This window comes from Oryctolagus cuniculus, chromosome 5 (assembly GCF_051225735.1).
Source record: "Oryctolagus cuniculus isolate XC-2025 breed Fujian yellow rabbit chromosome 5, ASM5122573v1, whole genome shotgun sequence".
NCBI classification, from domain to species: domain Eukaryota; kingdom Metazoa; phylum Chordata; class Mammalia; order Lagomorpha; family Leporidae; genus Oryctolagus; species Oryctolagus cuniculus.
Genome location: NC_142871.1, coordinates 84418511 through 84433731, shown reverse-complemented (window position 1 = coordinate 84433731; position 15221 = coordinate 84418511). Strand labels below are relative to the sequence as shown.

Here is a 15221-nt window from a genome sequence, read left to right as displayed (position 1 = left end):
ACTTTGATATAAAGAAAGTGTTAGCCTGGAGAGCAGATAGAAACATCCCAGGTCCTGGGAGGCACAGTAGTCATTTTATTTGAATAGAAATAAATATGTTGATCTGGTTCATGCATCTGGCTCTGGTGAGTTTAATTAATTTAAGCCACTCTTCCTGGACTGCATTCACATAAGGAGCATGGACACATGTAGTTGTCCAGTCTGTAAAGGTGAGGATAAGTCATGGGCCTTGATACCTTCCTGAGGTTCTGAGGAGTCAAAGCATCATTAATAGTTCTTCTCCTTTAAATCCAACATGCTCACTTTAAGACACAGATGTAAATTGCAGTGACTTTTGTGGATACCCTCTCTTCCTCCCCACTGCTTCACTTCTGCCTTGGAGTCAAGTGGCTATAACCTCTTGGCACTCCTATCTTGTATGCTAGTACCTAACCTGGCACATAGAAAACACTCAGTAACAACTTACTGATAAAATTTGTGTAAAGGTCTAAGAGTCAAAGGGATCACACAAACAAGACTAATGTCTGCTAATACTAATTGACAGAATAAAAAAAGGGAGAGAATGATCCAACATGGGAAGCGGGATACACAGCAGACTCATAGAATGGCAGATGTCCTAAACAGCACTCTGGCCTCAGAATCAGCCCTTAAGGCATTCAGATCTGGCTGAAAAGCCCATGAGAGTATTTCAGGCATGGAAAGCCAAGACACTCTGGAAAAAAATAAAAAAAAGAGGACCTAAATGAAAGATCTCTGTGAGTGAGATCCCAGTAGAAAGAACGGGGCCATCAAAGAAGGAGGTACCTTTCTCTGAAGGGAGGAGAGAACTTCCACTTTGACCATGGCCTTGTCTAAATATGATCAGAGTCAGTGAACTCAGGGGGCTTCCATAGCCTTGGCAGCTCATGACTAGAGCCTAGGGAGATTACTCATGCCATAAACAAGAGTGCCAAATTGTTAAGTCAACAACAGGAGTCACTATGCACTTACTCCTCATGTGGCATCTCTGTCCTTAATGTGTTGTCCAATGTGAATTAATGCTATAACTAGTACTGAAACAGTATTTTACACTTTATGTTCTGTGTGGGAGCAAACTGATGAAATCTTTACTTAATATGTACTAAATTGATCTTCTGTATATAAAGAGAATTGAAAATGAATCTTGATGTGAATGGAATGAGAGAGGGAGTGGGAGATGGGAGGGGTGCAAGTGGGAGGGAAGTTATGGGGGGGTGGAAAAAGCCATTGTAATCCATCAACTGTACTTTGGAAATTTATATTTACTAAATAAAAGTTTAAAAAATTGTGTAAAGAATCTTAGGAACTTTGATATAAAGAAAGCAGTAGCCTGGAGAGCAGGCACAAATATTTCTGGCCTGCCTTCCTGGGTGGATGAGGGAAGTCAGCGTCTCCTTGCCACTGAAGACTGGGCCCCCTGACAGAGAGTGATGGTGAGAGTAGTGACAGCCTTGGTGCTGCAATCAAATTGGGAGGAAGAGGCAGAAGATGACCGACAGCCCTCTCATCAAGGCACCCTTCCCCAAGCTCTTCCATCTCAGTCTAGACCAGAAAGTTAAAGTGGTCTTGGTCGTTACCCATGTTCTCATTTTCCAGGGTCTGAGATCAGCATCTTCCATGTATCCTGCCTTGCTGGATGGCTGGGTGCCTTTATAACTTACATCTATAAAGTGGTGTGGTTGCCCTAAAATGGTGGTTTTCAATCATGCATAATTTTGCCCCCTCCACCCATGGGGAATTTAGCAATGTCTGGAAACATTATTTGTTGTTAAAAGTGAAGCGGGGTTGTTGCACTGGCACAGATGAGTAGAGACCAAGAATGCAGCAACATTTCCTACAGTGTACAAGACACCTCCTTGTGATGTATAAAGCAAAGGAAAACACTGGGGTAGGCTCTTGTAGAGCATGTTTGTTTAGGTTTGCTGGATGCAATCTTTTTAGTGTTAAGTAGATTAAACAGCTTACATCTGCAGGCCTCTGGGTTATGCTGAGAGCAGAGGCCTTGGGTCAACAAGGATAAGGCATCTTAGCCTGTTCACTATGGTTTTGCCAGTGTCTGTACTGCTATGTCTGGCACAAAGTGTATTTCATATTTGGTAAATTCAGTAGTGTATGTGTGGCTATAATATCTGTATTAGGAAATTGACTCTATTAATTGCCTAGTAAGCAGGGAACAAGGAAAGTTGATGTCAAGAAATTTGAGGGTGTAGGAGGTCATTTGGACTGCAGGTTTTCACAGGATTGCCTGTCCAGGGGTCTAGAGATTTGAGAAGCAGAATGGCAGCCACCTGAGGCTGCTCAATCTGATGCATCAGTGTGGTAGCAAAGCCAAAGCCCGCAGTACTGGCCCTGACACTTCCCTCTCCCTTCCTCCTCTGTGAACCTTTTGAACTAAAGGTTTGGTACCTCCAGTGGCTCTGGTCAGGGGCAGGAGGTATTTGACAAGGATGATTCATCAGTTCTTCAAGAGATCAAGATGAAAGCCTGGCTCTTGGCTGGGTCTTTCTTACTCTCTTGGTCTCTTTTTTATCTTCAAAACTTTTACTTATTATTTCCAGGTTAAATTTCTTAAGGTTAGTTTTGGCATGTTAACCTGTTATTCTAAAACCTTCAACAACTTCCAAATGGCTTACTAAAGCAGTGCACAAAGGTCTTTTTAAAAAATCATTTTGGCCTTACGTCCCCTTCCTTTCCCTTATTTTCTTTCTCCTATGGTCTTCCCCTCTATCCAATCTGTTACATCACACTAATTATCCATGGCCACCCATAGCTTCAGCCAAGTTGAACTATTTGCTTGATCACGAACAAGCTCATGTCTTCTACTCCACGTTATTGCCCTGGGGTAGACAGTGTTGTCCAATGGCCAATACAATACTCTGATAGGGACTCACCTTGGTTCTGTGCATTTCTCCTTCCACTGTGCTCATTTTTCATAAGTTCTTCTGCTTCCGTAATTATGCAAATCACTCAAAACTAATGGAGTCAAAAATCTCAGAGTAAGTGCTGACTCCCTATCTACTGCTTGCATGGGGGATGTATGTGAATTAAAGAGATAATGCTGTCTGTGAAATGCTTTCATCTTCCCAGAATGAGCTATGTTCCTTCAAAGCATTATTCAAATTTCACATTGGCTCCCACATGTGCTTAGCATAGCAAGGAAGAAAGTAGAGGTCTCAGTGTTTTGCTGAGCCATGTTGGAGCTATGAGTGACATTGCAACGCTCTTGAGTTTACTGTTTACTTTAGATTTCCATTTTAAGATTAACTGAAGGTTTTCCCTGCCATGTTGCTATCCTTTTGCAGTCACTTTTTACCTTCAGGAGATAGACACTTTGAGGTTGCTAATGAAACTTCAATTTTATGGGGGTTTTGACTAGATATGCCTTTATGGTGATAAATTTTCCTTTGAATATGAAGAAAATAAACCAGGTAACTTCAGTCCTCAAAGAGAAAGTGTGGTGAGTGTAGAACGAGGGAAAGTTTCTATGTTCAAGAGTTTGGTGTTGTTTTTTATTTAATCTAAGAACAACGGAAGTGCAGTGAATGCTTCTCAAAAGTGGAAGCACAATTAAAAGAGAAATTTGCTTTTCACATAAAACCTTTGCTCTAGGGCCACACAACCTATGGTTTAAATACAAAAGTGAGCAGGAGGAGGGACTGCCAGAAGAGCAATAGAAGCAACATTCTCCCACCTCTAGTGCCACCAACTCAAAAAGAATTTCCAAAAAAGTTTTGAAGCTCCATTTCCCATCTTCTCTCCTACTTATGCATTTATGGCCACATGTTTTCACCCACCATGTTATGTTTTGTATTTTCTTCAAGACCTGTGGAAGAGCTGCTGATGTCTGCCACCTCTGCGGCACTTGCTGTTTGTCAGATAACCACCACCACTGGGGCACTTCCCCATGTGTGTACAGAGCCACCAGTCCCCAGCTATGCTGGCAATCTCTCTCCGGAGGGCTCTGGGTGCTATGGCTGAAGACCGGACTTTTTAAGTTATACTGGGTTTCATGCTAAAGACTATTCAATTACTAGGATAACAAAATAAAAACTGGAGAGATTTTTGTTTGTCTGCATATTTTATTGTTTATTATTTTTGAAATAAGCCTTTCATTTCGAATTCTTTCTTGAGAAGATTTAGGATTGGTTCTGCAACAGATGTCTTACTATACTAAAATGTTCAGCATCTTATCTTTATTGAGTATTTTTCTTTTTAAAGGGGAACTTAAAATATTTAAATATTAATTAATTAATTAGTTTACAAGAGGGAGAGAAAGAAAGATACAGAGAGTGAGCACATTCCCAGCTGATGGTTAACCCTCTAGATGTTCTCAGTGGGAACCAAGAATTGCTCTTAAGGAGGAAGCTGTGTAACACAGAGAATTTTTATCCCCCTTTGTCCAGTATTCTCTCCTCTGGACTACAGTGCTTGTAAAACATGATGTACTTTGAGATACAAATTTAGATGTGTTACCCTGTGCATACCTTTATGTCCTTTGCCTTTCCTGCATTGAGTCACCAAAAAGCGGAAGGAGAAGGAGAAGAAAAATAAGAGAGGAAGAAAGAAAATGCATTTTATTTTATTTATTTATTTGAAAGTCACAGTTACAGTGAGACACAGAGAGAGAGGGACAAAGAGAGAAAGAGAGAGAGACCTTCCATCTGCTAGTTCACTCGCCAGATTGCTGCAATGGTCAGGGGTTGGACAGGCCCAAGCCAGAAGCCAGGAGCTTCTTCTGGGTCTCCCATGTGGGTGCATGAGCCCAAGTACTTGGGCCATGTTCTGCTGCTTTTCCCAGACCATTAGCAGGGAACTGGATCAGAAGTGGAGCAGCCAGGATTTGAACCAGTATCCATATGGGATGCTGTGTAACACACAATGGCTTTTTAAAAATACATTATGAATTTTGACATATGTAAATACTCACAAAAGTACTACCACATCAAGGCAGTAAACATTATCAAAAGTTGCTTTGTATTTTTAAATTCCTTCTTCCTCTTTCCCACCATGCTTTGAGTTCCTAGACAATCTATCATCTGCTTTATGCCACTATAGGTTAGTTTGCATATTTTCATAGAATTTCATACAAATAAATGCAGACATACACTGCATTTAGCCTCTTTGGTCTTTTCACTCAGCATAGTTGAGATTCATCTAGATTAGTGAACTGAAATTTCATTCCATTAAAAGTTATATTTATGGCCGGCGCCGCGGCTCACTAGGCTAATCCTCTGCCTAGCGGCGCCAGCACACCGGGTTCTAGTCCCGGTCGGGGCGCTGGATTCTGTCCCTGTTGCCCCTCTTCCAGGCCAGCTCTCTGCTGTGACCAGGGAGTGCAGTGGAGGATGGCCCAAGTGCTTGGGCCCTGCACCCCATGGGAGACCAGGAGAAGTACCTGGCTCCTGCCATTGGATCAGCGCGGTGCACCGACCGCAGCACGCCGGCCGTGGCGGCCATTGGAGGGTGAACCAACGGCAAAGGAAGACCTTCCTCTCTGTCTCTCTCTCTCACTGTCCACTCTGCCTGTCAAAAAAAAAGTTATATTTATTTATTTTCATTTTACTTGAAAGAGAGACACAGGGAGAAAAACACACAGAGACACAGAGAAATCTTCCACTCACTCATTCACTCCACAAATGCTCACTACATCTTGGGCTGGGCCAGGCCCAAGCCAGCAGCCTGGAGCTCAATCTGGGTCTAAACCACGAGTGGCAGGGACCCAAACAATCACCATCTTCTTCTGCCTCCCAGGGTGTGCATTAGTTGAATTGGAAGAGGAGCAGCATGGATTCAAACCAGGCACTATGGTATGAGATGCAAGTATCCTAAGCTGACTTCACCACTGTTCTACACACCCACTACCATTCTTTTTATTGGTAAGCAATATTTTGTCATATGACTATATCATTATTTGTCCATTCACCTACTGATAAATATCTGGATTCTTTCAAGATTTCAGCTATGTAGTTATCCACTTCTTTCATTACCATTTGCTGAAAAGACTATCCTTGCATCACTGAATTGCCTTTGCCAAAAATCAGTTGTCCCTATGTGGTGAGTCTATTCTATTTCACTAATCTATTTCTCTTTACTTTAGTTTCAGTATGGAAAACCTTCCATGTTTGTGGCTGGGAGAATTAATATAATCAAAATGTCCATACTACCAAATGCAATTTGCAGATTCAATGAGATGCCAATCAAAATACCAATGACATTCTTTTCATATCTAGAAAAAATGATGCTAAAATTCATATAGATACATAAGAGAACTGGAGTCGTTAAAGAAATCTTAACAAAAACAGACATGGAGGCATCAAAATATCATATAGTACAGGGCAGTTATAATCAAAACAGCCTAGTAGTGGCACAAAAATAGATAATGAAACAGAATAGAAACTCCAGAAATCAAGCCACACATCTACAACCAACTAATCTTTGACAAAGGAGCTAAGATAAACCCCTGGAAAAAGGACAATCTCTTCAACAAATGGTGCTGGGAAAATTGAATCTACCCATGCAGAAGTATCAAACAGAACCCCAACCTTACACCTTCTACAAAAATCAACTCAAAATGAATCAAGAATCCAAATCTATGATCTGATACCATCAAATTTTTAGAGGAAAACATCAGGGAAACTCTGGAAGACATTCACATAAGCAAAGACTTTTGGAAAAGACCCTAGAGGACCAGGCAAACAAAGACAAAATTAGACAAATGGGATTATATTAAGCTGATAAGCTTCTGCACTGCAAAGGAGACACTCAACAAAGTGAATAAGCAACTGGCAGAATGGGAGAAAATATTTGTGAACTATGCTACTTATAAAGGATTAATATTCAGAATCTAAAAAGAGCTCAAGAAACTCAACAACAACAAAACAATCCAATTAAGAAATGGGTAAGGGGCTGGCACTGTGGCATAGCAGGTAAAGCTGCCACCTGCCTTGCCAGCATCCCATATGGGTGCTGGTTTGAGACCTGGCTGCTCAGGTCTGCACTTCCAATCCAGCTGTCTGCAATGGCCTTGGAAAGCAGAATATGGCCCAGGCCCTTGGGTCCCTGCATCCATGTGTGAGACCTGGAGGAGGCTCCTGGCTCCTGGCTTTGGATCAGCCCAGCTCCAGCTTTTGAGGCCATTTGGGAGTGAACTAGTAGACGGAAGACCTCTCTCTCTGCCTCTGCCTCTCTGTAACTCTGCCTCTCAAATAAAATAAATAAATCTTTAAGAAAAGAGAAATGAACAAAGGATATGAACAGGCAATTTTCAAAGGATGAAATACAAGTGGCCAACAGACACATGAAAAAATGCTCAAAATCACTAGCCATGAGGGAAATGAAAATCAAAACCACAGAGAAGAGGTTTCACCTCACCCCAGTTAGAATGCCCATCATCCAAATATCAAAAAACAATAAATGCTAATGGGGTTGTGGGGAAAATGGTACCCTAATTTATTGTTGGTGGGAATGTAAATTAGTGCAACCAATATGGAAGACAGTATGGAGATTCCTTATTTATCTTAATTCTTTGAGCAAAGATTTGACTTTTTTGGTAGCAACCAAAACCATTTAGTTTTGTTTAATGAAAAGAGTGGAGTCAAACTGTATAAAACCATCAGTGGTCAAAAGTAAAATGTGACTAAAAAGTAATTAGACTGATTTTTCTTGGTAAAGATAAGGAAACTAATAAGACATACTTTTTAATGTTTTTTAAAAATTTTTTATTTGACAGGTATAGTTGTAGACAGAGAGAGAGAGACAGAGAGAAAGGTCTTCCTTCCATTGGTTCACTCCCCAAGTGGCCGCTGCAGCTGGTGAGGCACTGATCTGAAGCCAGGAGCCAGGTGCTTTCTCTTGGTCTTCCATGTGGGTGCAGAGGCCCAAGCACCTGGGCCATCCTCCACTGCCCTCCCAGGCCACAGCAGAGAGCTGGACTGGAAGAGGAGCAGCCGGGACTAGAAGTGGTGCCCATTTGGGAAGCCGGTGCCGCAGGTGGAAGATTAACCAAGTAAGCCACAGTGCCGGCCGGCCCCTAAGACATACTTTTTTTTTTTTTTTTTTTTTTTTTTTTGGACAGGCAGAGTGGACAGTGAGAAAGAGAGACAGAGAGAAAGGTCTTCCTTTGCCATTGGTTCACCCTCCAATGGCCACCGCGGCCAGCACGCTTTGGCCGGCGTGCTGCAGCCGGTGCACTACGCTGATCTGAAAGCAGGAGCCAGGTGCTTCTCCTGGTCTCCCATGGGGTGCAGGGCCCAAGCACTTGGGCCATCCTCCACTGCACTCCCGGGCCACAGCAGAGAGCTGGCCTGGAAGAGGGGCAACTGGGACAGAATCCGGCGCCCCGACCGGGACTAGAACCCGGTGTGCTGGCGCCGCTAGGCAGAGGATTAGCCTATTGAGCCGCGGCGCCGGCCTATACTTTTAAAAATTATTAACTTTTTAAAAAACTGAGAAACCCTTTCTTGAATAACCAAACCTTCTGTGGATTTTTTTTTTTTTTAATGAAAGCAGGGAAGCACAACTGCTCTGGGTAAGATGTGTGGTGCTGTGCCCCTCCTCTCATGCCTTCCCAATTCCTGAGATGTTCTGGGGCTGCACATAAGAAAACAGTTGGAAAACCATTGCTGGAAATCATATCAAGTTAGAGATGTGTGTTTAAAGAAACAGATGTTAAAAGATAAACATTCTCAAGCAGGTCATCCATAGCCATTTTGAATAGCAAATGATTATTATCAAAGACTTCTCTGAATCAGAAAGAGTAGAATGCAAGATGTGACTTAAAAGTAATAGAAGAGTTATCCTCTAGAATTATACTGGTCAGAGGGCTTTCAAGGTAGATATCCAGGAAAGATAAGCTCACCATTATTTACTTGCTTTCCTGGCACTGTGGCCTCCTAATCTTCAAAGGAGATGCAGCCTACTTCACTCTCGCACCCTTCCACTCTTGTAACATACCACTATTTCCAATGTTACAGTCTGGGATCAGTCTATGTCTTCTGTCCAAAGTACTGAGACAGAGTCTAGGACAGGATCAGAGGAGGGTCAGATTTCCTGCTCTATGGTCAGTCTCCCTATTATGTCACTGCATGGTACAGACCACTGGCCTTGTTTGGTGGACCTCAAATTTTATTGATTTTGAACTCAATTTGGGATCTTTGCTTTGGCATTTAATTGAGCTTCTCCAACCAATGGTTTCAACCATAAAAATTCTTTGATAAAATCAAAGTTTTAAATGAAAATGAAATATGTAAAAATGGAAAAATGGAGCTGCTTTGACTGGAAAAAATATGAGGACTTCCAATTGCCCAGCAAGATGATGTAAATGCTCATAGGCAAATATTAATTAGAGCAATAACAACATTAACCATTAAAAAACTGAAATCAATTGCTTCTCGGCCTTTTGGCTAAGATCAAGTACAAAAACTGAAATCAAATGCTACTTTCATTTATTATGGCTATCTTCAAAAATACTTCTCAGATTCCCTCTTCCTTTTCTAAGCTTTCATACTATTTGACTTTGTACCACTTTTGGTCAAAATTGTCATATTGTGGTTTACATTAAAATTATTTTTAATTCTTGAGTTCCCAGGAAATTCTTAGCAATTGCTTCATACCTACATTTTCCATAAACCTTCGTATGATGCCTATGGAAGTCAGATCCTAAAGTGAACATAAAAAGTCCCTGTTTTCTGGTGTTTGTGCCCTTCTATAATCTCCACACCTTACATGTGGGTGGGACTTAAGACTTGCTTCTACCAATTGAAAATGGCAAATGTAATGGGCTGTCACTCCTAGGACTCTGCTACACTACAAAAGACTCCATTTTGCCAGCACACTGGCTTTAGAGTCTCTGATTTCATTTCTGGCTTTGAAGAGACAACTGCCATGAATCCCACCTAGAAGAAAAGACTTCTCCAAAACCTCAAGCGAGTTTGGAAGTAGACTCTTCGCTGGTCTGATTATGTGGTTATACCCCAGCCTTTGCCAACATTTATATTGCAACCTTGTGAGACTCTATGCAGAAGACTCAGGTAAGCCATACTCAGACTCCTGACAGAGAGAAAATCTGAGATAATTTTAATACATGGGTATCACTTAAAGGCACTAAATTTGTGGTAATTTGTAATGTAGCAAAGAAAACATACAAATATGACATAAAATTTTAAGTTTTGGTCCAAGAAGATAGATATCTTGTCTGTGACTTAAAAAAATCATTGAGAAATTAATTTAAAATGTATTTACAATACTTCTATAATTCTAAAGAAAAACACTCATGCATTATGTATGGGAGAACCAAACAGAATTTGGTTTGCAGAAGCAAAAAAGCAGACAAAAAGCAGGGAAAATATTTAAAAGTCTGTCTTGGGAAAAGCCTTATTTTCCACATATTTAAAGAGCTAATAAATCAACAAAGAAAGACCTGAAGTCCACTGGAACATTAGGCAAAGTAAATTAAGACTGTCTACAGAGAAGTAAATACAAATCGTTCTATAAAATATGAAAAGGAACTCAATCTCACTTGAATAAGATAAAAATCAAAATAAAACTACAAGGACATATATAATTTTCTACTAATCACATTGGCAGAATTTTTTAAATTGACAATATGCTCTGTGGTTCAGGAATAGGTAATGGGTGCAGTTCTCTGCTACATTTTGTTATAACCTCTATGGAAGACAATTTGTGACATTTATTAAAATCAAAAGATTTTTGACCTAACAGGTATATTTCTAAATATTTGGATATACTCATCCTCCGATATTCTTACCTTCTGTTAAGTGACTTATTTGCCTCATTACTGCTTGTATTAACATGTGATTAGAAGAAACTGAGTTTTTATCAATAAAGGACATGGACTTTGAAATGGTCGTACAATGAAATGTTCTATAGCAGTTAAAAAGAGCAAACTGATGTGGAATGCTCTCTAAGGTATAATTTTAGATGAAAAAAATCAAATTTTCTGACACCTTGCATAATACATTACCACTTATATAAAAATTCCACTTTGACATGTCTATATTCATATATACTTGGAATATATTTACAAGTGTCACTAGAATAGTGGTAGTGGTTGGCCACAGCACTGGCTGACTAGGGAAGAAAGCTGTAAAGTGTTACCTACACATCATTTCACACTGCTTGAATTTTGTACCATGGACATGATTACCTATTTACTAGTATTAAAGTCATATCAAAGATTAAAAAGCACTGAACACTATTTGAAACAAATAGATTGAAAAAAAATCCAGAGAATTTAATAAAATGTATTAGTCAAAAATAATAAATGTCAAGTAAGATGTCCAAAATTGGAGGCTTTTGAATACCCCAATGTGGGTTTAGGAGTGAAATAAATGAATCTTCCAAGACTCTGATAGATGAAATTTTCACAGTAGTACATTTCTTCCCAACCAAAATCCCCCAGGGAAATCAGTTGAATACCTTATACTGTAATTTTAGTTTTTCATTTCCTTGTGTAAAAACACCCTAGGAGCTTTGCTGCAAAAAGGAATTCCCTGGGATTTTAACTCAGCATGATTTACAGAAGTCCTTCCTTCAAAGGTAGGTTCCCTATGTACCTGCCCATGGGTGGCATCTTTCAAAATGAAATAATTGGAATTCGGTGGAAGTAGTGACAGCCACTCTTGGGGTTTGGTGTTGGAATAAGCAGGAAATGTGGTCTGACACCTGGTGGCACAAAGCTGTTAGAGAAAGCATTGTCAATTGAGTATGTCCTTGATCAATCTGAAATGACTCTAACATTGGATCTAATATGTATGTGCCTTGCAACCAAGCATCAGGGGTGATCTCACAGAGAGCTCACCGGGGGACAGGGGAACACCTGTGCACCACACTCAGTGGAATTAGGACACAGCCTACCCACTGCATGCAAACTAACCTCCCCACCCTAAGGATGTGTGAGCAGGATGTGGAGAAGAGGTGGTGGATTAACCCCTCACAACGTGCCTGTTCTTGCAGGGCTCTCTCCTTTCCATTCCAGCTGTTAGTGCCTGGCCAACCTTGTCTACATTATGGAATTGAGGGTCTCTATTCCAAAACATCAACTCCATTGCTTATCAATTCACGGTTCCAGCCTTGTCCATTGTGGTCATGGTGGATTTCCTGATCTGACATTTTCCCCTTCAATAAGGTATCATACCTTGAATTCTGACTATGTTAGTTAACAAGAAAATTTGGAAAGACCTTGTTGACATCCAGCCAGAATGTAGAAAGAGTTGGAGGAGTGGGCTTGAAGATCCCCTCTGCTTTGTATTTACTGTTCTGGAGTGATGGCACTGGTTGAGCATTGGAAAATTGTGTTCCTTACATGTCACTTGGCTTGGGAACTAGAAAGGGGCCTGAAGCAGCAGCTGGCCTGATTCTGGCATGCTTGGCACCCTCTGGGGCTCAGGACATTCTTATTGATTACCTCTGTTCCTAACTAATCAATCCTCTTTAAAGATGGCCGTAATTAATTTTTAAGTTCTGGAGGGAAGTTGCAACAGGATTTTATTTCCAGTGAGAGTAAGCACCTGATTTTCAGAGGCTCACTTCATCTTCTACCCTGTCCTAAGTTTTTGCTCACTTTATTAGTAAATCTTCCTGGAGGAAATGAAATAGGGAGGGGAACAGTGGAAACTTGTCTTTTATCAAAAACAAATCTTTCTGATAAAGGATTTCGCTGGCAAGTATTTGTAACTGCTGGATTGTGAGAGGTTCAAGATTAACTCAGTTTAATTTATCTGAGCCTTGTATTTCTCAGTCCCCAGTAAATGACCCAGAATTGATTCTGGGTGGTGAAAAATCTGTTCACCATTAGAATGCCCCTTGAGTGTTAGGCAAGGTGTTTTAAAACCGAAGTACAAAGCAGATTTTCAACCGTTTGCTTGCTCTGGTTGCTATCAGCACACAATGGAGCAGGAGGGAGTTACAGGTGAGCTGACTTCCTTGCACAGTCTTTCTCCCTGCCCTCTGATGTTACTGAATCTCATTGCCTTTGCATGGGCAGTCAGTAGTTCAACTGAAATCTTCTCCCATCCATTCAAGTCTAGATGTACTTTCTAGTATCCAGGCCAGTGTTTGTGAAGATTCTGTGATGGCGCCTGGCTTGTCAGTGGTAATTAAGACCTCCAAGAACACAAACTGGAGACCCTGAGCTGATTTGGAGGCTGATGTGTCAATCATGGGCCTCTTTGTTCTAGGTTGGCTGCTTAAATGCCATAAATTCTAGCTTCTTCTCTTTCTCGTACTGGAGTCCATGTACATCCTTGCCCTAGGTGATGTGTAATGGCTTTCAAACTGATGTCTTCCAACATTAGCTTGGATCATCCTAGAAGAGCTGCCCCTGCAATTCAGTCCACCTCATGCTCCTCTACTTTCTGTATTGATTATTGTGCCTTTCTAACCCTGTACAGGAATTTTATTTTTTTTTAAATTTTGTTTAAGTTATACAAGTTTCATGTATTTCATATATACAGATTTAAGAACATAGTAATACTTCCCATCCTACCCTTCCCCCTGCCCAGGCTCCAACCCTTCTTCCTCCTCCCTCTCCCATTTACCTTCTTAATTTTTACAAAGATCTATTTCCAGTTTACTTAATGATTGTATAGTTAACCTCACACTAAGTAAAAGGATTCAACAAATAGTATGAAGAAAAATTAAAAAGCCACTGTTTCTCAACAGAAGAGACAAGGGTTGTAAACAATCATCAAATCTCAAAATGTCCATTTCACTGCAATATATTACATTTTAGGTACTCTCTTAGTTACCCCAGATCAGCAAAAACATATGATATCTGTCTTTTTGGGACTGCCTTATTTCACTTTCTTAAAATACCTGATGGCTGAATACTTTTCTTTTCACAAACCGCAGTCAAGTTCATGATCTTTCATGGAATTTAGCCAATTCTCATCTGCAGAGTGGCTTGCTCTTGAGTCCCTAATGTCTCTGCCCAAAGCACCTTTTTACTCTCCAGGACTCTGCTAGACTTTGTCATTTCCAAATCCAGGTGGCACAATTTTCTTCATTCTCATTTCTTATAACCTGGAGGAGCTTTCCAATGAACAGCTTAGGCTTCCCCTGGTACCTCCAGACACCCTTCAGAAAGGTAGCATCAACACTGGGAATCCCTGTGTGTCCTCAACCAGTAAAGCCACATGTAGAATGAGGATCTGGACCTGCAATACGGTCTACCGCTTCAAACACAGCATCTTTCTGGAGCTCACTTTGATGCTCATAAAATGAGCCTGGAATGGAAGGTAGTAGGTTTGTGGAGCTTTCAAGCAGAGACGAGTACTGGTTTTTTTCTATGGTGAGATAGAACAAGACAAATCTGAAGTGGCTGTAGAAACATTTTAGTCCCACTAGAATTCTTGTCCCATCACATAACAGCACTCAAAATTCAAGTTCCAGAAACAGCCAGACATTTTGTCATGTGAGGCACATGTCCATTTTCTGCAGAAGGTCTGTTTCATTTAATTTTTTACATATTCTTCCTTTTGAAAATATACACAGCCAACAACACAGAGGGACCAAGAATTTTTCCAAAAGTACAAAGGCTGGTGTAGTGTGAGGGAAGGTACGAGGAAGAGACCTAGACCTTCGCACACCCAAGTAGAGAAAGATAAAGATATGCATTATACACCAGTGTGTGTATATATGTGTATATACACATGCGTGTGTCAGCATGTACACACATGGAATGTGACTCATGACTCCAAAGCAATGCAGCAGATTGTGGATTTGGGGATCTTTCTTATGACATTAATATCTCTGCCTGTACATATGTGGATCTTATGTATTTATAAGTATGCACGTGCCAAACACATACAATCACTATATGAGACCCAAAGTGCTAACATCAGAGACACTGCATTAGATCATGAAAAGTGAGCTTTGCAGTTTGTGCTGTACATGTTTACATCATGATTCTGAATTTAGAGACCCGCTGTTTTCATAGTGGCTGCCTTTCTCTGCACAGTCTGTTTGGAAATGTTACAGGCCCTGAGAGACTGGCTCCCTCATGAATAGGCAATTAGATGCCTCCTCCCTCCAGGCTTCCAGAGATGCGTCTCCCCTCCTGGAATTTTTCTCTACTTTTAGAAAATGTGTGCTTAACTTGTAAATGTAGTTTCCAGGGCTGGCAAGAATATTTTGGTTTTGAATAACAATCACATTCCTTTCCACAGCATGAGGCACTCCGCTGA

The 15221-nt window shown here is 40.7% G+C and overlaps 1 pseudogene; it reads left to right on the top strand.

Annotated features, from left to right (window-relative positions):
* LOC127493003 (small ribosomal subunit protein uS2-like) overlaps positions 1 to 15221 on the top strand; it is a 54623-nt pseudogene that overhangs the window by 32438 nt on the left and 6964 nt on the right.